Source organism: Corylus avellana, chromosome 2, assembly GCF_965113065.1.
Source record: "Corylus avellana chromosome 2, dhCorAvel1.hap1.2, whole genome shotgun sequence".
NCBI lineage: Eukaryota > Viridiplantae > Streptophyta > Magnoliopsida > Fagales > Betulaceae > Corylus > Corylus avellana.
The window spans coordinates 1,113,192-1,135,962 of NC_142491.1; the positions used below are offsets into that span (position 1 = coordinate 1,113,192).

The following is a 22,771-nucleotide window of genomic DNA, read 5'->3' on the forward strand; positions in this document are numbered from 1 at the left end:
GAGATCTCAATTGCGTCTCTAAACGTTCCAAATGACAGTAATCCATGGTCATGGCGGAAGCAACGTAGTGTTTGGTTCTCATACTAATTGTGAAGTGCCTACATAAAGTGGGATGTAAAATAATAGGAAAGATAGATAAGGGTAATTCGAAGAATCTTAATACCTCACAAATCAATTCAAGAGTTGAATTGAATTATATTAATCTTTGCTTACTTTATTCATTAACGTAACCCAATAGGTTTTTACAGAGTTACCAAGAAATGTGATAAACATAAACTACTTGACTTGTGTCCTATCACTAACACCTCATAGAGATGTATCTTATGACTATCCTATAATTAACACTCAACATTATAACTATTAATAAACACAACAGTAAAGATCATAGACAATTACTCAGGGATAACATATATATTATCCCTTTATTCTCTACTACTATCTAGTACTACAATCATTTAGTTAGCCAAGTCTTTTTTATTGATATGAAGTCGATCATCCTTTCATAAAACTGTAGACCGTGACATACATATTTTGTTTAACATTCTTAATAGTTATTTATTACCCTTTTACTAACTTAGAAACTCAAACATTAATTATAATAGGTTGACAGAAATTTCCTCCAAAATTAGTTTAGAGAAAATTTGCATATATATATATATATATATATATATATAAATGGTATAAAAAAGGAAAATGAAAGCTAAAAAGTAGTTTATTTTCATAAATTTAAAGAAAATGTAAGAAAAGCTGCAGCTAGTTAGTGCTATTAAAGTGGCAATTTCTCGGTATGAAGATTAAGCTTGGATGAAAGAGTTTTATGATATTATTAGTGATAGTGCATGTAATGAGCAATGATGTTTAATTCTTCTTGATTAATGAAAATAAAAATAAAAAATAGAGAATCTTTCCTGCCCTAGCTTGTTCCTATTTTGATTAATTAAGTAAAGAACGCGGTAGGTTAGAATTAGAGGTAATCCAAGCTGCCTCCTTCATGCGCGGCAAATTAATAATGGGGGTAACAAGACAGGCGGATAGCATTCAATGCGCATGCATGTGCGCTGCGCTCTGGGATCAATTCAATTCAAGTATAATAAACTATAATAATAAAGAATTCCAACTTAATTTGTTGAATGGCATTATTGTGATTTGTGAGGAGGAGTCCAACACAACTGGCCGACCAACGGAATCCAAAACTCACAAACCAACGACCAGACGTTAACAATTGCATGCAAAATGCACTATTATTTACTCATTTTTTAAGAGTAAATTTACTCGATCAGATAACCTCTCTCTATGTGTTTATATATTATAAGCAAGAAGATGGTTTTATATATATTATTATACGCTTCTGGTTGTTTTTGTTTACATAAACCAAAACAGAGTGTTCCGTTGAAATATTGTTTCATTGTCCCAAGATTTTGACAGGCTATTAAGGAAACTAACAATATATTGAGTATATATAAAGAGTGAGTGTCCATAAGGATAGAGTCTCACATTATAATTATGTAAGAAGTGTAACTGGTTAATATAGTTTTGTTGGGTCTAAATCCATGTGTTATCGCAACATGTTATATCATGCAATATTGTGTAGTGTTTCAATTTTTTTTCTTTGTGAAATAATGAAGTGTTTTGGTTTACATTCCAAAACAGAGTGTTCATTGAAATGTTGTTTCATTGTTCCCAAATTCTGATAGGCTATTAAGGAAACCAATAATATTTTAAAAAAAGTGTTGAGCACTGTTTTTTTTTCTTGGAGGAAGGGTGCTCTGCTCTGTCCTTTTTTGTTTTTTTGGTTGTTTTAAAGTGAAAACATGAAATATTTTGGGTTATTGTAATCAAATCAAAGCACAGCCAACGCCTTAACAAGTGTATGCTTTAAACAAAATAATAACAAAATTTTCTACTGCTATAAGACTGTCTTTTCTTATTTTCCATCAAGATGATTCCCATCTTTAGACTGCCTTGAGGAGTAAGTCTTTCCATAGTTATTATATTTTTATTTATTTTGCAATATAATTGTGTAGTGTTTCAAATTTTTTTCTTTGTGAAATGATGAAGTCTGCGTATGCTTTAAACAAAATAATAACAAAATATTCTATTTTTCAAATGCAATATTATCCATGAAGTTTCTTTCTTTCATGTTTGGTTTGCCTTTATTTTTTGTCTTCTTTTTCCTTCTTTTGGTGGTAGGCTTATGATAGTTATTCTTTCTTCTTTTTCTTTGATGAAGTGAGATGATGTGGATTCCACCACAACTGGCCAGCCTTATTCAATCCACCAAACCGAATCCAAAGATATCTCTAAACGAAAAACAAGAAAGTGGACCGTATTGCATGGAATGGTAGATGGCACATTCGAAAGAGAAGTCAAGTTTTTTAAGTCCACTTCTTCCTTGTTAAAGCAAAAAGCAGCTTCTTCTCTGTTTATGCTCTGCTACTTGCATTCCCCTTCCTTCATTTCCTCTGATTTCCAAACAAGAAAACATGGCTGAGATTGCAACCATTTTTCTCTCTCCCTTCCTCCAAGCTTTTTTCGAAAAAATGGCATCTGGTGACTTCGTTGAGTTCTTTCGGCATCGAAAACTCTCCGAAGGACTCCTCAAGAAGTTGGAGACATCATTCATGACCTTCGTTGCAGTGCTTGAAGACGCTGAAGAAGTGCAAGTTACAAAGCCTGTTGTGAAAAAGTGGCTTGATGAGCTGAAAGATGCGGTCTATGATGCAGAGCACGTCTTGGATGAGATTGCTACTCAAGCCTTGCGAAGCGAGTTGGATGCTCAATTTCAAACCACTGCAAGCAAGGTACGAAAGTCTATCTCTGCTTTTCGTAATTCTTTTGTCCAACAAATAGAGCCAAAGATAAAAGAGATACTTGGCAGACTAGAATCTCTAGCACAACAAAAGGATCTTATAGGTCTTAAAGAGGGTTTTGGAGGGAAATCATCTGAAAGATTGCCCACAACTTCTTTGGTTGAAGAATCTGATATTTGTGGTAGGGATGTTGACAAGGAGGCAATTATTAAAATGATACTCTCAGATGATGCACGTGGCAATGAGATGAGTGTGATTGCTATAATCGGCATGGGAGGGATGGGCAAGACCACCCTTGCTCAGTTTGTATACAATGACAATAGGGTGAAGAAGCACTTTAATAACCTTGATGCATGGGTTTGTGTTTCTGAAGAATTTGACGTGTTCAAGATAACGAAAACAATTCTGGAGGCAGTAACTTCATCAACTTGTGATATTAAGGATGATCTAAATCAACTTCAACTTAGGCTAAGGGAGTGTCTAACGGGAAAGAAGTTTCTACTTGTTTTAGATGATGTTTGGAATGAAAGTTATGTTCAATGGGAGGCATTGTGTAAACCCTTCAAATATGGGGCACAAGGAAGTAAGGTCCTTGTAACAACACGTAATAATAGTGTTTTATCAGTTGCTAGAGCTCTATCTCATCGTCTAATGGAGTTACCAGAAGAAGATTGCATGTCCCTATTTGCAAAACATGCATTCCATGATGGTAACTCTAATGCACATGGAGAGTTAGAAGTAATAGGTAGAAAAATCATTGAAAAGTGTGGAGGTCTTCCATTAGCAGTCAAGACAATTGGTGCTTTATTAGGATCTAAACCAGATGTTAATGAATGGGACAAAATATTAAATAGTGAATTATGGGATTTGCCAATTGATGAGATGGGTATTCTTCCAGCTCTAAGGTTAAGCTACAAATATCTCTCTTCACCTCTAAAGCAATGCTTTGCTTATTGTTCAATATTCCCAAAGGATTATGCTTTCAAAAAAGATCAATTAATCTTGTTATGGATGGCGGAAGGTTACATATATCAACCCAAAAACAGAACAATGGAAGAAGTTGGTAATGAGTATTTCCTCACTCTAGAATCAAGATCATTATTCCAAAAATCAAGTGATGACAAGTCATGTTTTGCAATGCATGATCTTGTGAGTGATTTAGCAAAATCTATATCTGGACAAATTATTTCAAGGTTGGAGGATGGTTGTTCTCACGAGATAGTAAACAATACTCGCCATTTGTCCTATTTTTTCAAACAACAATTCCATAGCTTAAAGAAGTTTGAGACCCTTCACAAAGCTAAGAGATTGCACACTTTCCTACATTTAGATATGTCAGGTTATAATTGGCCCTGCTACCGCTTGAGTAAAAAAGTAGCACATGATTTACTGCCGACACTAAGATGCTTACGGTTGCTTTCTCTGTCCAAGTATAGGAACATTACTGAATTGCCAGAGTCAATTGGCAAACTTAAACACCTACGTTACTTGGATCTCTCTTTCACTGAAGTTCAAAGACTACCTGATTCTATATGTCAATTGTGCAATTTGCAGACATTGAGATTGTCAAATTGTAAAAAGCTTGTTGCGTTGCCAAGAGATATGTGGAAACTCATTAGTTTACGTCATCTTGATATTACCAAAACAGGCATAAAAGAGATGCCGATACATTTGGGTAGATTAAAATGCCTCCAGACGTTGACGAAATTTATCGTTGGCAAAGGTAGTGGGACTTGCATTGGAGAGTTAGGAAATTTTACAAATCTTCAGGGATCGCTTTCTATATTGGAGCTCCAAAATGTTGAATCTCCTACCGATGCTCTGAATGCAAGCTTGAGGGATAAAAAGTACCTCGAAGAATTGGTATTGAAATGGAATGTTGATACTAATTTTTCAGAAAGTCAGAGAAGTGTACTTGATAGTCTCCAGCCCCATACAAGCTTGAAAAGCCTCACTATTAGATACTACGGTGGTAAAAGTTTTTCAGATTGGGTAGGGCATCCTTCATTCTCTAATGTAGCATCTCTTGAGCTACAAAATTGTACGTATTGCAACAATTTGCCACCCCTTGGGCAGCTACAATCTCTGCAGAACCTCTATATTTCTGGTTTTCATGAAGTTGTTACAGTGGGTCGTGAGTTTTTTGGTAGCGGTTCTTCTTCATCTAAGCCATTTGGTGCCCTCAAAATTCTTAAGTTCGAGAATATGTGGAAGTGGGGGGAATGGAATTATTTTGGTGACGAGAATGAGGGTGTAGGTTTTCCTCAACTTGAAGAGCTTTATATTATAGACTGCCCTAAACTCACAGGAGGGTTGCCTGTCCATCTTCCTTCTTTAGCCATACTTGAAATTGCTAATTGTCAGCAACTGGTGGCTCCACTCCCAAGGACTCCTGCTATACGTAATTTGAGGTTGGATGATTGTAATGGGGTTTTGTTAAATGAATGGCCACCAGGAATGCAGAAGCTCGAAATTGGAAGATTTGATGCACTAGAGTTTCTACCCAAGGGAATGATAGACTCCAATGGCGGTCTTCAAGAGTTGGTGATCAATAACTGTTCCTCACTTGTGTCCCTTCCTAAGGATGGTCTTCCCTCTACATTAAAAACCCTTGTGATTCAATATTGTAAGAAGTTAGGGCTCCCAACAAACCTGGACTATTCATCCCTTGGAAAACTGTCGTTGTGGAATTGTGATTCTGTGAAGTCCTTTCCATTAGATTTATTCCCAAATCTTTATCACATCGAAATCCATTCGTGTAGCAATTTGGAATCTCTTACGGTTCCAGAAAATTATGAACATGATTTAGTCGCCTTGAAGATTAATATCAGAAATTGCCATAATTTTGTTTCTTTTCCAAAAGGAGGATTGCGTGCCCCCAACCTTACAACGTTTTTGGTCTGGAGTTGTGGCAGTTTGAGATCACTTCCTGACAAATTGCATACACTCCTTCCGTCTCTTGAGTATTTGTATATATGGCATTGTCCAAAAGTTGAGTCGTTTCCTGAAGGGGGGTTGCCTTCCAATTTGAAATCAATTTGGATAAGTGTTTGTGAGAAACTCATTGCAAGTCGGATGGAATGGGGTTTGCAGAACCTCCCCTTTCTTACAGAAATTATAATCAGTGGCAATTCTGAAGATGTGGAGTCCTTCCCAGAGGAGCAGTTGTTGCCCACTAGTCTGACCTTCCTTGATATACGGTACTTTCCAAATTTGAAATCTTTGGACAAGAAAGGGCTTCAACACCTCAATGCTCTTGAAGAATTGAGTATCTGGAACTGCCCTAAGCTCAATTGTATGCCGGAACAGGGGCTACCTCGCTCCCTTTCTATTCTAAAAATCAGAGAATGTCCTTTGTTGAAGAAAAAATGGCAAAGTAAAAAAGGAAAAGAATGGCGCAAGATTGCTCATGTCGAACACATACGGATTGATGGCGAATGGATTGAATAAGCGAAAAGTCTGTCTAGCAGGAGTCCCCATATTTCGGTATGTGTAATTTTCAATCACCTAATTTATCTTATATGATTTACCCTCTCTGTTTTAATCTGCTTTTAGTTGCTATATATCTTTGATAAAAAAAAAAGAATGCTCCACCCACTTTCAACGATATATACCCAATTATTCTGCATATTTATTTGATGACTAACATGTTAGTTGATTTTTAGTGAACAACTTCTCGGTTTGCTCTGTTTTTTTTTTTTTTGGTTGCTCATACATAATCAAACCCTTAATAATTAAGTATTTCCTAATCTGATTTAAAGCAGAAACCGACTACTTCCATTTTTGCATCCCTTAACCCTTATAACTTCAAATCCATTTCCCCTAAACTTTGGTACCGACCATGTCGCCCGAGATTTTTCCGGTGACTCCTTTGGTCTCTGACGCAGAGGTGGTGCCTTCTTCGGACTCTGGGTCGCCGATGGAACTTTCCATTGAGGTTACTGAGGTTTCGGTGGTTGCTGTGGGTGTGGCCTTGGAGTTGCCGTCTGGGGTTCCTTCTGTGGGTGCGGCTGTGTCTACGCCGGTGATTTCTTTACCGGAGTGGTCTGGGTCTACGCATCCGGTGGTGACTGTAGCTGCAAAGCCGGTGTCTTCTCCGGTGATCCCTACATCACCTGAGATTCTTCCTGTGTTGGCTCCGCCCATATGTAACTTAACCCTAAATCCCTAATATCCTTCCTCATTCCTCACATTTTCTGATTTTCAGCTTTTCTCTCCTTTCACACAAGCCGACGCCGTGCCCGTGACTCTCCCCTCTCCAGACCAAGCGGCCAGCGCCTCTCACCCTCACTTGTCTCTCAGTCCACTCTCCAGACCAAGCGCCGCTCCTCTCTCACTCTCGCCGGCGGAGGATCTCGGCGGAGAACCATACCGCTCCTCTCTCTCTCTCTCTCTCTCTCTCTCTCTCTCACAGTCGTGCCGATCTCAAGGTTTCTCTCTCATCTCTCTCTCGCTCTCGCTCTCTCTCTCTAGAAAGTGAACTAACGTCATTGTCTCTCGTGTTGGATTCACACAAAAAAAATCCAACCATAAAAATTGTAAACAATACAAAAAAAAGAATTCCTGGTAAGTTTTAGCCCAAATCCGGTTTTTAAAAAAATTTACAGAAGACCAGTTTTTTAAAAAATTTACAAAAAAACTAGGACTTAAATTTGAAATTGATGCCCATTAAAATATCCGACTCGCCCAACCAACCCGCGAAACCCGCCCCGCACAATCCGCCCTGAACTACCCGAAATCCGGCAGTTTTAGTGCATTTAATCCGGTTAACGGGTAAGAATTTACCAAACCCGATAGTCACGGGTCGGGTGGCAAAAAACTCCAAACCCGCCCCGAACCGACCCGTGCACAGCCCTATATATATATATATGAATATTGATTATGTCTGTTTGTATTGTAGGCTAGAGTCCCTGGAGAAACCGGGCTGCAAGGTGATTCAAAGTACTGGGATATTGTGTTTTTGTGGCAAATGCAGAAGGAGGTGTTTTTATGTTGGCTGTAGGTTGTTCTGTGTTGTTCGAGCTGCATGTGGAAAGTGCAAGAACTATTTACTAGCGTATATTTTCCTGGAGAAGGAGAACATTCTTTGTACTGTCATGAATGCATGTGTAAATGCTTTGTTGGATTGCTAGAAGAGTTTGTCTGAAATTCTATGGTTGTTCCTCTTCAAAGAAATCTACCGCATCATTCTGAATTGCAGAGGTTTGTTTTGCATCCTGTTTGTTATGTTATAAAGTTCATCAACATAAGTTCTTTGTTTTTGTTTATATAAATAAAATGTGACGTTTTGGTTGTTTAATGAATTACAGGACATCTACCTGAAACATACAATGGGAATTTGATGCAACTGTGAACTGATATGTTGGATTTTCTTTTCTGAGTAGTAATATTATGTTGTGGGCAGAAATTGTTGGTCTCATCTCTTGTGCTTACTGCAACTGCAAGGTAAATTTTTTTCTGCTTGAGATTGATTTTATTTACATTTACTGAGCATGTGAGCCACTCAGAGTCAGAAACTCATGCTAATTGGGTATCATATATACGTGTTTCAAATCATTTGGGTGGTTGAGGTCCTACAATTGATGTCCAAAATCAATTGGCAAGACCTTTGTGGACCAGGTCCACCCAAAGTCTAGAAAGGAATTTCGAAATTTGACAAGAAACAGATTGTCTTAGCTTTCCACATTAGCTTCTTTCTTAATGTAATTGAAACTTAAGGGCCTTCCAGTGATTACTCCTTGTTACATGTTTTGTGATTGACTAGTTTCCTGTGATAAAACTGTGGGCCATATTTGCTCGCTACTATGTATCAATAATTTTATTCTTTTTACTTTTCATATTTTATTTATTTTTTGTCATATTAACTTTAAATTTTCATCGTCAATTTGATAGATTTTTAATCGGAGTTGATCTTGATGTTTCCACAGGCCATAATTTCAGCAGAAATTTGGTCCTTGCACAATTATTTTATGTTACCAGGTACTTTATATTCAGTAGACTTTTCATTTGCTGTTCAAGAAAAATCACTTTCCTTTGATGAGTTTCAGGCCGAATTACTAAGATATGAAACACTTCTTGAAACTCAAAATCAAGCAATACCTCCTGAGACTGGTACCTTTTGCTCTTTTCTCTTACAAGAGTCCCCAACTTCACCAATTTCAGATGCAGCCCCACCACTAACACATTTTTCATAGCAAGCTACAAAATTCTTGTCAAAACTCAAAACACTTCTTAAGAAGAAAAACACGAAACATTTTTATAAATCTCTGTCAATCATCAATTTCATCAATTCCTGCCACAAGAGCATGCGAACTTGCATTGTAAATTCTCTTTTTACAACAACTTGCTTTAGACTGTGACTCTTATTTTCTCTTAAAGGAAATGACATTATTTAAAATACTTGTCTAGTTTCTATTTCATTTTTGTGCTCTAGGTGTATTTTGATCCCATACTTCATGCCGTCATTGCTTTATAAAATATAATATTCTACCACCCTTCTTTTTTTCTTGTGTTATAATTATTTAATTGTTTTTAAGGAAGAAATACATGAGGCCTATTTTTTGGTAGGGCCTATATGTCGGGCAGTGTTTTACCAGATAATAAATTATGAAGAATAAAGAAATACCATCTATACACCCAAATAAAAATTTATGTTTTAATAAGGAATCCATTGAAGGCTTTACATAAATTGAGATTTGGCCGTAGAAGCATCGAATTGTATCCGAGGAACAGAGGGATACAAAAAAGTAATAAGAGGGGCACCTATTTGTATTATTCGTAGAATAGATATATTATTCTGATAAATGCAGCCAATCAATTGTCTCAAATGGTACCAGGTCCAATGCTTTCCCACTTTATAGGGACACCCAACTAATGGAGATTCTTTACTTTATGGGCAGTACACATACATATATACATATAAATGAATATTGATTATGTCTCTTTGTATTGTAGGCTAGAGTCCCTGGAGATACCAGGCTGCAAGGTGTGATTGAAAGTAGTGGGATATTATGCTTTGGTGGCAAATGCAGAGGAGTTGAAGTGGGTGCTCGATGCTATTTGAGAAGACCCATTAGATTGTTTGTGGATCATTGCATGTGTGCTTATTTTTATGTTGGCTGTAGAAGAACATTCTCTGTAATATCATGAATGCATGTGTAAATGCTTCGTTGGACCGCTAGAAGAGTCTGTCCGAAATTCCATGGTTATTCTTCTTCAAATAAATCTACCATCTGTCTGAATTGCAAAGGTATCTTTTGCATCATATTTGTTATGCTATAAAGTTCATCTGCATTCACTTCTTTTTTTAAAGAAAACGTGATGCTTTGGCTGTTTAATGAATTGCAGGACATCTTCCTAAAACTGGCAATGGGAGTTTGATGCTGCTATGTAAATCATGTGTGGAGTGCTTAAAAGATTCTCGAGCTACCCTTGCTTAAACAGCTGATGCAAATGATGGGTACGCATTATTAGATTAGATTTCAAAGTAGTCATTATTAACTTTTTGGCTTATGTGTTGTTTATATTTCTTTTTTTTATTATTATTATTATTTTTTTTTATGTGAATTTTTCGTTCCCTCAGTGTGAAAAGGAATATGATGTTGACTGTTTGAAGGATCACAATATGTAAGACTAAGGGGTGAGGACTTTTTCTGTTATTTTTTGCACTTCTGTTGCCACCAGAATTACTTTTCTGTTTATTGGATCTGCAAATGTTAACAAAACTCATCCACCAGAAATTGCCAAAAGGGAAGTGGTTCTGTTTCACAGAGAACAAAAGCTTTCGTAATCACTTCTGAATCCTGTAAGGAGGCTAACGTTCAATAAGATGGAGGGTTCTGAATTGGAAATTGACCTCTTTTTATGAAACTAGACTTTTTCCCATTTTCATAGTAAAAAACAAAATTGAAACTAGACAGTTGCTTTCAGATGTTGTTGCCATTTTCCATGTGAGTGATTGCCAAATTTTTCCTGTCATATTTTGCAATTCTATTGCCACTAGAAATATTTTTTTGTTTATTTGAACTACAAATGGTAACAATATTTATCCATAACTATTGGTTGTTCACTTCAAAATTTTATAGTTGAAAAGAAAGCCATATATTCCATGTGATATCTAATAACTCAAAAAATTAAGTTGAATTTACTCTAAAAGATCCATGAATGGGTACTAGGAAACAGATGAAGCCTCATTTGCTATTTTTTAATGCATGCTTTTATTTGTGTCAAAAAGCATCTCGAGTTGATTGGAAACCAGCTTAGCACTTGCATGGTATGTTTAATTAGAATCTGCATTAGCACCACGATAAACTAAAAGTTATCTTTATTTGCATAAACTATTCATATGATCTGATGCACGTTTGTGTAGGTTTTCCATTTCAATCTACTATGCATGTGTTGTTAATTTCCTTGTTGATTCAGACGTTTAGCTATTTTCTCATGAATAGGTACTGAAAGTTTAGTGGGAACCTGTGCACCTTGCAAAAGTTCAGGGGAATTTTGGTTTTTTTTTCTTTTGTTGGAAGTGCTTTGAATTACCATTCAGTACCTTTTCTCCTCAAAGCTTCTATAAGGGAAAAGGTAATCAGTGATAGAAAAATATTTTCTTGTGGCTACTGTGTGATCACTGTTAAGGTGACTGACTTGATTTATGGTAAAAAAAATGGCAGTTTTCCTGATATCTAGCCGGCATTGAACAAATTGGATGCACATGCTGTTTCTGATACCTTCAATTATCAAAATGTTGAAATGAGAAACTGAAGCCGGTTTTAGATGGTAACATTTTCTATTGACCAAGAGGTGCGGGTAATTTTTTTAATGGTTGTTCTTTCCATTATCAATAGTATATATATGTATGCATATTGATTATGTTCCTTGTACTGTAGGCCCCTAGAGAAACCAGGCTGCAAGGTGTGATTGAAAGTAGTTGGATATTGTGTTTTGGTGGCAAATAAACATTTACCAGCGTTGAGTAGGAGAACATTTTCTGTAACGTGTAAATGCTTTGGTGGACGGTTATAAGAGTGTCTGAAATTCAATGGTTGTTCCTCTTTAAAGAAATCTACTGCATCATTATGAAGTGCAGAGGTTTGTTTTGCTTCATGTTTGTTATCTTATAAAGTTCATTAGCATAAGTTCTTTTTTTCCTTTTTCTTTTTTAAAATAAAAAATAAAAATAAAGAAAATGTGACGTTTTGGCTGTTTAATGAATTGCAGGAGGACATCTTCCTGAATAGGCTGAAACTAACAATGGGAATTTGATGCAACTGAGTACTGATATGTTGGATTTTCTTTTCTGAGTAGTGATATGCTGTGGGCAAAAATTGTTGGTCTCATCTTTTGTACTTGCTGCAACTGTGAGGTAAATTTGTTTTTTCTTGACATTGATTTTATTTGCATTTAGTTAGCATGTGAGCCACTCAGAGTTTGAAACTCACGCAATTTGGGCATCATATATAAGTGTTTCAAATCATTTGGGTGGTTGGGGTCAAATTCTCTGGTGTTGGCCCCACGGAGGTACGGTCCTGCAATTGGTGTCCAAAATCAATTGGCAAGACCTCCGTGGACCAGGTCCACCCAAAGTCTGGAAAGGAATTTCGAAATTTGACAAGAAATAGGTTGTCTTAGCTTTCCACTTTAGTTTCTTTCTTTATGTAATTGAAACTTAGACCCATCCAGTGATTACTCCTTGTTATATGTTTTGTGATTGACTAGTTTCTTGTGATAAAACTGTGGCTTGCTGCTATGTATCAAGAATTTTATTCTTACTTTTATCCTAATTATATGTATTGTTCCCTCAATGTGCAAAGGAATATATGGGCTGTCTGAAGGATCACCATTTGGTAGACCTTAGGGTGAGAATTTTCTCATTATATTTTGCAGTTCTATTGCCACCCGAATTACTTTTCTATTTATTTGAACTACAAACATTAACAGAAGTGGTTTTGTTGCTCGGATTGCAACAAAATTCATTCTTTTTTGTAAAATTTTGTAGTTTGTGGAGATCAAAAGTTTCCAGACTCATGCACTTCTAAATGTTTTAAGGAGGCTAACAAAAGGATGGTGAGTTCTTAATTGGAATTGGCCTCTTCATCATATGAAACTAGATAGTTGCTTTCAGAGTACGTTGCCATTTTTCATGTGACAGATTGTTAATTGCTATGTTAGTATACAAGTGACTTCCATTACCTGTAAAAAAATAAAAATTTGAGTTCCTTAAAGTTTCTAGACATATGATGCTTCATTATTTTATTCTGGCCTGAACCTTTTTATGTGTGAATCCAAAGAGAAAATGTTCCTATGAATGAAAGACCAAATTGTAGCAATATTTGATGAGTGTATGTCGTCTTAAGGGCCTTCAAGTGATTACACCACATGTTTTGTTGATTGACTAGTATCTTGTGATATGACTGGGGGCCATATTTGCTTGTTTTTTGTGTATCAACAATTTTTTTCTTTTTTTTTTTTTGAACTCTTTTGCTAGATGGTGTTTATTTGTTGCCTTATTAATTTTAAATAGTGAGGTTTTTTTCATGCCAAATTATATCTTGCAGTTCTATTGCCAAAAGAGAATTCATTGTGCTTTCAAGTATTTGGTGGTTCACAGAGAATGGTAGCTTCCGAACTAACTTCTGAATCAAGTATTTGGTGGCTAATGTTGATCAATCCCTTGTTTATAGGGTCATTTTTTTTATTGTCAATAACCAGTACAGTGTCGTATTCTTGGGATCAAATCATGTAAACAAACAGAGCATGCAGACTTGTAGTTGCACTGCAAATTGTCCTATTTTTTTTTTAGATTTGAACTTTTTTTTAGAATATAAAGTCCGAGACAAGTAAGTCAACAATTGGCCTTATATACCCAGTTATTTATTCTGCATATTTGTTTGATTTACTAAGATGTCCTGTAGTTGATTTTTAGTGAACACTTCTCGGTTTGCTCTGTTTGTTTGTTTTTTTTTTTTCTTTTGGTTGCTCACACATAATCAAACCCTTATTAACTGCAAAGCCACAATCTTTTCCCTAAACTTTGAATTACCATTCAATACCTTTTCTGTTGAGTAAGAGTATCACTTGTATGTCTTCGTACTGTTTGCATCAGTTTGCTTGAGTCGCAATTATGATGTTTATTATTTAGGCCAATTGCAGAGTGTGTTCCCCTACGGCTCTACCGACCATTTCCCGTGGTACTCTGTACTGTAAATGTCGCCGGAATGTCTTCCAAAAAGAAAAATGTGTAGAGCATTATGTTAATGTTGTGGCAGCTGGAAGGGATGCTGGACTTGATCCTGAAGAACAGACATCCAAGCGATGCATTGTTACTGTCAAAACTCCAGATTTTGAGTTTAGTGGATGTGCATTATGTGAGTTCTATAATCATTATTCTTCCCATCAATAGTTTCTATACCATACATGCTTCATTATTTACTTCTGGCCTTAAATTTTTTGGATGGTGGCACCTATTCTAAATTGATGAACGTTTATTAGTATCCTTGTTTACACTAATGAGCATACATATCAATAATTTCCTGTTTATTTACAGCCTGGTATGATCGTTAAAGGTGAGAGTGATGAGCCTCTGTGGTACCATTAGTGTTAGAGTTTGTTGACCATAGTACTCAGTTTTTCCCCTGTATTTAACTGTAGAATGTCAGTTAGAACACTGCTAAGTCCCTTACAATTTCACGTCACAAAAATCTCTAAAATTCTTGCCTTTTTGTTTGCTAAATTCTAACATGCTTTATCTATTATTGTAGGAAAATTGTGCTGGCAACAAATATTGCAGAGAGTAGTATTACTATAGATGATGTTGTGTATGTCATAGACAGTGGAAAGGGAAAGGAAACTAGTTATGATGCCCTGAACAAACTGGCTTGTCTATTACCATCGTGGATTTCTAAGGCTTCGGCACATCAGGTATACAGTTAGTGCCATAAAGGCGTAATAGCAAACGAGAGGTTCTTTTTGAAACATGTTTCTCCAGCTTATTTAGCTAAATTGATATGTTGCTTAATTGGATGTCCCTTCTTTTCCTCTTTTATCTTCCCCCTCTTTTCTGTTGATTATGGTTAAACAATTTCAGGGACGAGGTCGTGCTGGCCGTGTGCAACCTGGAATTTGTTATAGACTATATCCAAAAATGATCCACGATGCAATGCTTCAGTATCAGTTACCTGAGATTCTCATTCACCTTTGCAAGAGCTATGCCTGAATATCAAAAGTTTGCAGCTTGGAACTGTTGGATCATTTTTGGCCAAAGCACTTCAACCCCCAGATGCTCTTGCCATTCAAAATGCAATTGACCTTCTTAAAACAATTGGAGCTTTAGATGATATGGAGGAGCTTACTCCCCTTGGTACGCACCAATGAATACAAGTTATCTCTATCGGATTATTACCTTTAGGATGATACGTGATTGTAATCTGAATAATTTTGTGTAAAGGTCGCCATCTTTGCACTCTACCAATGGACCCAAATATTGGGAAGATGCTTCTTATGGGGTCTATCTTTCAATGCCTCAATCCTGCCTTAACAATTGCCACAGCCCTTGCACATCGTGACCCTTTTGTCCTACCAATAAATAGGAAAGAGGAAGCTGATGCAGCAAAATGATCCTTTGCTGGTGATTCTTGCAGGTTTGGTCATTAAGCTGAGCCATTCTAGCTGCTGCACCTTTGCATCTGGAGTTTTCCAAATATGTCCTTGATTCTGTCGCTAATTCCAAAATTTTGCACGCATTTTTGATGCAGTGACCACATAGCACTTCTCAAAGCCTTTGAAGGATGGAAGGATGCAAATCGAAATGGAAGGGAAAGAGCATTCTGTTGGGATAGCTTTTTGTCCCCAGTAACCTTGCAGTTGATGGACGATATGAGAATGCAGTTTCTAGATCTATTATCAGACATTGGCTTTGTAGACAAATCAAGGGGTGCTAATGTAAGATTTTATGATTTTCAATTTTTGCTTTTTAAAGTGAAGCATTCCTCCCCCCTCACCACTTTTTTTTTGTTATTTATTTCTCAGTATTTAACATTTCAACCCAAGAATTCCTCATCAACCGACTTTGTGGCTGATGAACTTTGCCATTCTATTTCCTTCTCATACAACCATATGAAAATTGTTGTTATATGTTTGTGCAGGCTTACAACCAATACAGCCATGATTTGGAGATGGTCTGTGCAATCCTTTGTGCTGGACTCTACCCAAATGTTGTGCAGTGCAAAAGAAGAGGAAAGCGAACACAATTCTACACTAAAGAAGTTGGGAAAGTTGACATCCATCCTGCTTCTGTCGATGCAGGGGTTCATCTCTTCCCTCTGCCGTACATGGTTTACAGTGAAAAGGTGAAAACAACTGGCATCTACGTCCGAGACTCTACAAATATATCAGACTACGCTCTACTTCTATTTGGTGGTAATCTCATCCCTAGCAAATCCGGGGAGGGCATTGGGATGCTTGGTGGTTACCTTCATTTCTCTGCATCAAACAGAAGTGGTTTTTTTGCATGGATTGCAACAGAACTTATTCTGTTTTGTAAAATCTTGTAGTTGGTGGAGATCAAAAGTTTCCAGACTCACTTCTGAATGTTGTAAGGAAGTATACATTGATATAAGAGGGAGGGTTCATAATTGGAATTACCCTCTTCATCATACTTGCTTTCGGAGAATGTTGCTGCATGCGAGAGATTGTTAAGTGCTGTGTTAGCATATAGGTGATTTTCCATTACGATCTTACTCGCATTATTGCATACCAGAGTGACAGCTTTGATGTCGTTTCTGGTGATATTAAAGTCAAGGCCACCCCGTCTTTGGTGGTTGTAATTGTTTGCATCTTCTCCTCGATTATAAATATTATCAAACAATATTTATAACATATTTATAAAATGCGTGGAAACCATTTAGAAGTCACTCATATTTCTCTTATAATGCAACTAAGCACAAACAAACAACATAAGCTTATGAGCAATAATTATTCCATTTTGAAAGTAAAAATGAGGGTGTTAGAAATGAAAGACAGATGCACGTGACAATTTTTCATCTATTTTAACGTCTAAATAATGTTGATCGAGTGGCCTATTTGATATGATCATGGTAGTTTGATGTATCCATTAATGCCACTTTTTGATGTTTGGTGGCCTAAATTAAAAGGTGGTGATAGTTGAAGGGAGAATTGTATGTTCTCTCTATTTTTGAGTTTGCCTGAAGTAAATCTGTTTTTATAACTGAAGTTTGGACATGAGTTAACGAATGTTGAAGTCATAGATAGAAACTTGTGATTTTTAGATTTTTATGTTTGTCTCTATGACGTTATAACCTTATATCTTTGGTTATGAATTATCAGAGTTTTACACTCTCTGATGCTGGGGTGAAGGGAGGGGGTTGAGAGGGGTCAAATGAACCCCCTCAACTTCCAAATTTCTTTTTTTGTTTTGTTATCAAGGTAGAAAATCCCTTCTACCCATGATGCCCAAGTTGCCCACCCTCATCAACAGATCAGGAGCAATCGACACTCATTCATCAGACATTAGGAGCAAGTGATTCAAGTAGCACTGGGACTGGGATGTGTGAAAATTTTTCTACACAGTTTCAGTGTTTCAGAATTTTTTCACTCATTTTTTTTTTTTCTTCAAGCCTTCATCAATTAAAATTAATTTATTTTTGACAATTTCCCTTTCTTAAAAAATTTCATGTATTTAATTAAAATTTAATATTAATTAAGATTGCTTAATTAAATATATTGTTTATATATATATATTTTTACATATTTTAATTGTATGAAATATATAATTGTAATTACCTGAGATTATTAAAAAAAAAAAAACAATAATTCTATTAAGCTCTAATCACATTCTAAATGAGCTCATACTGAGATAAATTTAACAAATATGCTAGTAGATCTTTGCTTAAGCAAAACAAATTCTGATTACCAAACAGTCCTAAATCCAAAGTGCATATCTAAAACAAAAAAAAAAAAAAACCATTGTCAATCAATTATGAAGAATTGTCAAGATAATTGAATAAAGTAATGTGTATGTTACCTTTATAAATTATATATTTTAAACAATAAATCAATTTTATTAAATTATTTTATTTATTCGTTAATTATTTTTTTAATATTTTTAATCAATTTTTGTTTAACTTTATTTTTTTTTCTTTCATTAAAAATTTTTATTTGACCCCCTAAACCATAACTCTAGCTCCGCCACTGTTCCGATGTAGGACCATGATGCTCTTAATCTTTTTTCAAGGCATTAAATATGACCAGGATCACCCTCTTAACAATCTTTCATATTTTTTTTCCTCTATATTTTCTCATCTCATCTATAAAAAGAAAAAGCTCCATTAGATATAGATAAATGGTTAGTTAAAGATGTCCAAAGAAACTAATAGATAGATTACAAGCAACAGAAATGTTTAAAATAGCGTGCGTATTATTGGGATATGTATTAAATTAGCAAATTTAAATGTTATCAACATAAACACCATCTTTTTTATAAGTAAATGCTTAAAAGAGCATATGTATTATTGGGATATGTATTAAATTAGCAAATCTAAATGTTATCAACGTAAACACCATCTTTTTATAAGTAAATTAATAGCATACGTTGATGACTTCAATTTCTTTTTTCTAACTTTATCGTCTTTAGCCTATAGTTTTCACTATTATATATACCTTGCGTGGAAGAGAGAGTGACGATGGAAGAAATAAAGAAAGAAGAAAAAATGATGATGTCATCTAGTAGAAATGTAACGTTGGTATTCATAATCATGTGGGTTATGTTTATGAGTGGATCATTAAAGAGTAATGTTGAAGCAAACATATTCCAAAGGGAGCCAATGATCGTGTCAATAACAAATTATTTGCAGACTATTCTTACGGTTAACTGTTCTTCATCGGAAAATAAGCTCAGTATCCACTATCTCCCAATAAACGAGACGTACTTTTTCGACTTTAGACCCAACATTTGGGGGAGTACAAAATTCTTATGTGATTTTTCGTGGGACTACAACAAGACAAGTATACATCATAACAATTTTCTGATTTACAAGTATAAACGGGACAGTGACGTGTGCGGTGTTGACTGCCATTGGGATATTCGACAGGCAAGTGCAACTCAAGAAGGCGCCCAAAACCCACCGTTTTCTAAAGTCTTTCCTTGGCCATGATTACAAGCAGCCTAAGTAGAGCACCTCTTCATCACGTACTTACCTGGCTACGTTTATATGTGAATATTGAAATAAAGTTAATTATTGTTATGTTATGTATTGTTGTGAGTCTCAAATTGAAAAAGTATAAAATTAAAAATTAAAAAAAAAAAAAAAAGAAAAAAAAAAGAGTAATTAATATACTTGTATATAAAGGAATTGTTTATTTTATTTATCTTCTTTTTGCTTTTAATTGTTTCAATTTTTCTATTGGAGATATTCTCATAATTAGTCAAAGCTAGGAAAGATGAACAATTAAGAAGATAATGCTTGTTTTGTATTTCATTTCTTTCTAACAGATTGTTCAAATGGGTTGTTAATTAATTACAAACACATGTTTAGGATCCGTTTACTTTGACGTAAAATGGTTTCCGTCAGAAAATATTTCAGGGAAGTCATTTTTTTCTGAAAATGTTTTCCACCGAAAATATTTTACGGTGTTTACTGCGCGCACGGAAAATCAATTTTTTTAAAAAAATATTTTCAAAAACAATTTTTAATTTTTTTAATTTTTAAAAATATTTTAATAAAACTATTAACTTTTATATTAGCTATTCAACTGCACGGAAAATCAATTTTTTAATTTTTTTTAAAAAATATTTTATATTAACCTATAAAATATAATTTTTATTCAAAATATAAAAATATTAATATAAAATAATTTATGTTTGATTGTTAAAATTTGACAAAAACAATCGACCTATCTCAGAATATTTTTGAATTTTTATTTTTTAGGGAAAAAAAATAGAAAAAGTATTTTGAAAGTACTGTATCTAAAAATGCCCATACATCAATATTACGAATATTCCACATCTAGGAAGATTGATATATATGAAAGGGCAAGTACGGGAGGTTGTAATTACATTATGCCCAATAATGTGTAAAAATATCAACACTTGTTCCTTAATAGACATGTGAATGGTCTTACGTATAAGGTTGTTCTCAGCAAGAATTTTACATAATTCAAAGAACGATATAGCACTCATTCTTATTTGGTCAATACAATCTTGTCTGCTTCCATAAAGAATACTATCCATATAAATCCCTCTTTCATACTCTTGATTAACATGAGGTTCCTTACGTAATACTCTCCTCGATCTAATATCTTTTAAGATTACAAACCCAATAGCAAGAACAGATGCAACTGTGGTCGTAACTGTCGAAAGAATTGCTTCATCCATCTACAAACAACATAAAAATAAGCAATAAGCAATAAATCATATATGCATTGTTTCTCTATGACAAATGATTAATAAATTCCAAAAAATTTAAGTCTCACATGGTGCAACAAGCAGTGCAATAATATGATATGTGGAAAAATGATAGAAGTTCAGCAACCAAGTGCAATCAGCAATGCTTGATACTAGAAAAGTCTTTTGATGTATTTTTTAGATCCAACTAAAAAGATGTATGTCCTGTAATGATGACGATTTTCAACTTTAACAAATAAAGGAAACTGTAGCTTGATATTTCTTTGAATCTAGGCACACAAAAGACTGTTGGATAGCCAAAAATTATTCCATCTCAAATAGTCACAATCAATCAAAACACTAGATTATCAATACTATGAACAAACTTAACCAAAAGCTTACAAACAAACTAACCAAAAAGCAGAAACAGAGCAAAAGAAACCTCAGCAACCAAGCAGAAAAGACTCAAAAACTGCTTAGACACCCCAGCAAACCACTCCATAGCAACCATAGAAATTTATAAACTTTAATAGACTCAAAGTTAATGCATGAGTGGTTTCATATAATGTACTCACACATTGTAACCATAGAAATCCTACGGGTCTCGGATTCCAATTAAATCCAAAAAGAGGCAATCTCATCCCACACTCCTATAGCTTAATTCCCCATACGACACAAACAAACAAATAAAGGACAGGACGAGACAAGTTGATTTCTTTGTTTATTTTCCACTCCCATGCTCTCAATTTCCCTCTATCCCCAACTTACAACCATTTTGGGCAACCAGATAACTTGGTCATATTTTAAGAAAAAAGCAGGACATGAATTTTCAGCTAAATACTTTGCAAGAAACAGAGGCATTTACTCTGCAGAAAGAAGCTTAACTAGTAATGGGTTTTAGTTATTACATGCAATGAAGTCAAGCAAGCAGAGCAAAAGTCAGGAAGTTGAAGAACAAAACCGAACACAACATCTAGTACTATTTAGCACCCCAATAAGTGAGAGCGACAAAGAGAAACAAACGTTGATCTATAGGAGATAAGACAACATCTAGTATAACCTAAATCGAAAATCCAACCAAGACCTCAGATAGCAAAACACCAAGCAAAGAGCCAAGAGCCATCGAAAATCCCCCCCAATTTGCCATCACACAACCAGAAAATCAAAAGGAAACAAAAACCCATTCGGTTGAGGTTCATCTCAAAGTCAGAACTTCCAAGAATCAACAACCAAAACAGCCCATAACAACAAAGATCGCAGAAGTTCTCATTTTCCAAAATCCACACCCTAGACCCAAAACCTAAATCGCAAATCTGATACATTAACAGGGAAAGAAACCAAAATCAAAATCAAAATCGCTCCATGATTTCCAGTTGTCCAACAGAGAAAGAAACCAAAATCAAACGAAAATTACCAAGAGAAATTCGTAGATTTGAATCGCTCCATATATATGGCTCAACAAAGAAAGAGAAAGATGAGAATACCTGCGTCGGGTTTGAAGAGTGAAGCTCGGTCGAGAGAGAGATGAGCTGTGCAGGTGAAGAAGAAGCTGCAGCTACAGCTGTGCGTGAAGGTGAAGGTGAAGGTGAAGGAGCAGCTGCACGTGAAGGTGAGGAGTCGGGGTTTTTTGGTTTTTTTTCTAATCAGAAGAGCGTCGGTTTTTTTTTTTTTTTTGGGTTGAGCAGGAAAAATGGTTTACGAAATTAGAAAGTGTAAACCATTTTCCCTAGAAATGTAAAGGTTTTTTTTGGTCAAACCGAAATCATTTTCGGTTTGACCACTATTTTATATTATAGTAAACACCATAAAATGTGAAAAATATTTTCTGAAAATCATTTTACGTCGAAGTAAACGGAGCCTTTATAAGTATTAATAGGGCAAAGCCATTCTTCTCTCCAGGGTCTTCTACGGATGCTAGAGGTGAAGCCTTTTATCCCCTGTTTCTAGGGTGGAGTCTAGTCTCTCGGATACGAGTGTCTTCTTCTACGAGTGCTGAAGTAACGAAGAAGAGCGATGGGAACAACGGCGGAGGAATTGTCCCGGCTTTGGGAGAATCTCACTCTAATGGAGGAAGAAGGTGCAGATTTGACCATTGGGGAATCTGATTTAGCCCCTCTGGCAGAGAGAGGAGTCTCATGTGTTGTTAGGAAACTATTAGCAAATCGGGTTGTAAGGAAGGACGTGATCAAAACACCATTGATCCGGGCTTGGCATCCAACTGACCGGATCTCTTTTAAGGCGTTAGGTGCAAATTTATTTCTAATTGAATTTGGGAATGAATGTGATAAAGTCCGGATTTTTGAAGGCCGGCCGTGGAAGTTTGATGATCATCTATTTGCCATAGTGGATTATGATGGAGTAACTTCGCCTTCTGAATTGGAGTTTGAAAATGCGTCTTTCTGGGTGCGCATGTTTGGCCTTCCGCTGTCTTGTATGGGCAGAGATGTGGGAATGAAGATTGGTGCTTCGGTGGGAGAGGTTGAAGATATCGATGTCACAGAAGAAGGAGTGGGGTGGGGGGAGTTTCTGAGGGTTCGGATTCGTCTGGACCTCTCAAAACCGCTCT

At 35.6% G+C, this 22,771-nt stretch overlaps 1 protein-coding gene and 2 pseudogenes across 6 annotated transcripts in view; all 3 read left to right on the forward strand.

The window, feature by feature from the left end:
• Positions 1 to 7,867, forward strand: part of LOC132174266 (putative disease resistance RPP13-like protein 1) — a 52,709-nt gene extending 44,842 nt beyond the window's left edge. The window contains exon 2 of the mRNA XM_088513895.1: positions 7,786 to 7,867. The gene's annotated coding sequence lies outside the window, so the exon portion shown is untranslated. The remainder of the gene's footprint in view (positions 1 to 7,785) is intronic.
• On the forward strand, positions 2,408 to 9,845 carry LOC132164969 (putative disease resistance RPP13-like protein 1 pseudogene; annotated as a pseudogene). 4 transcript variants are annotated; one of them, XR_009438467.2, is made up of 3 exons: positions 2,408 to 6,296; positions 6,698 to 7,240; positions 7,711 to 7,798. The product of XR_009438467.2 is annotated as a putative disease resistance RPP13-like protein 1 pseudogene, transcript variant X1 (transcript). The 4 variants fall into 4 exon arrangements; XR_015911564.1 differs by lacking the exons at positions 6,698 to 7,240; positions 7,711 to 7,798 and adding an exon at positions 9,765 to 9,845; XR_015911565.1 differs by lacking the exon at positions 6,698 to 7,240 and having other exon boundaries at positions 7,786 to 7,875.
• A 117-nt stretch (positions 9,846 to 9,962) lies between these two features.
• LOC132182610 (DExH-box ATP-dependent RNA helicase DExH1-like) lies at positions 9,963 to 16,717 on the forward strand (annotated as a pseudogene). Its single transcript, XR_015911566.1, has 15 exons — positions 9,963 to 10,059; positions 10,158 to 10,269; positions 10,393 to 10,449; positions 11,258 to 11,390; positions 11,480 to 11,609; positions 11,696 to 11,897; positions 12,027 to 12,171; positions 12,620 to 12,664; positions 12,805 to 12,872; positions 13,948 to 14,173; positions 14,567 to 14,726; positions 14,893 to 15,165; positions 15,253 to 15,445; positions 15,560 to 15,746; positions 15,950 to 16,717. The product of XR_015911566.1 is annotated as a DExH-box ATP-dependent RNA helicase DExH1-like (transcript).
• The last annotated feature ends 6,054 nt before the right edge of the window (positions 16,718 to 22,771 follow it).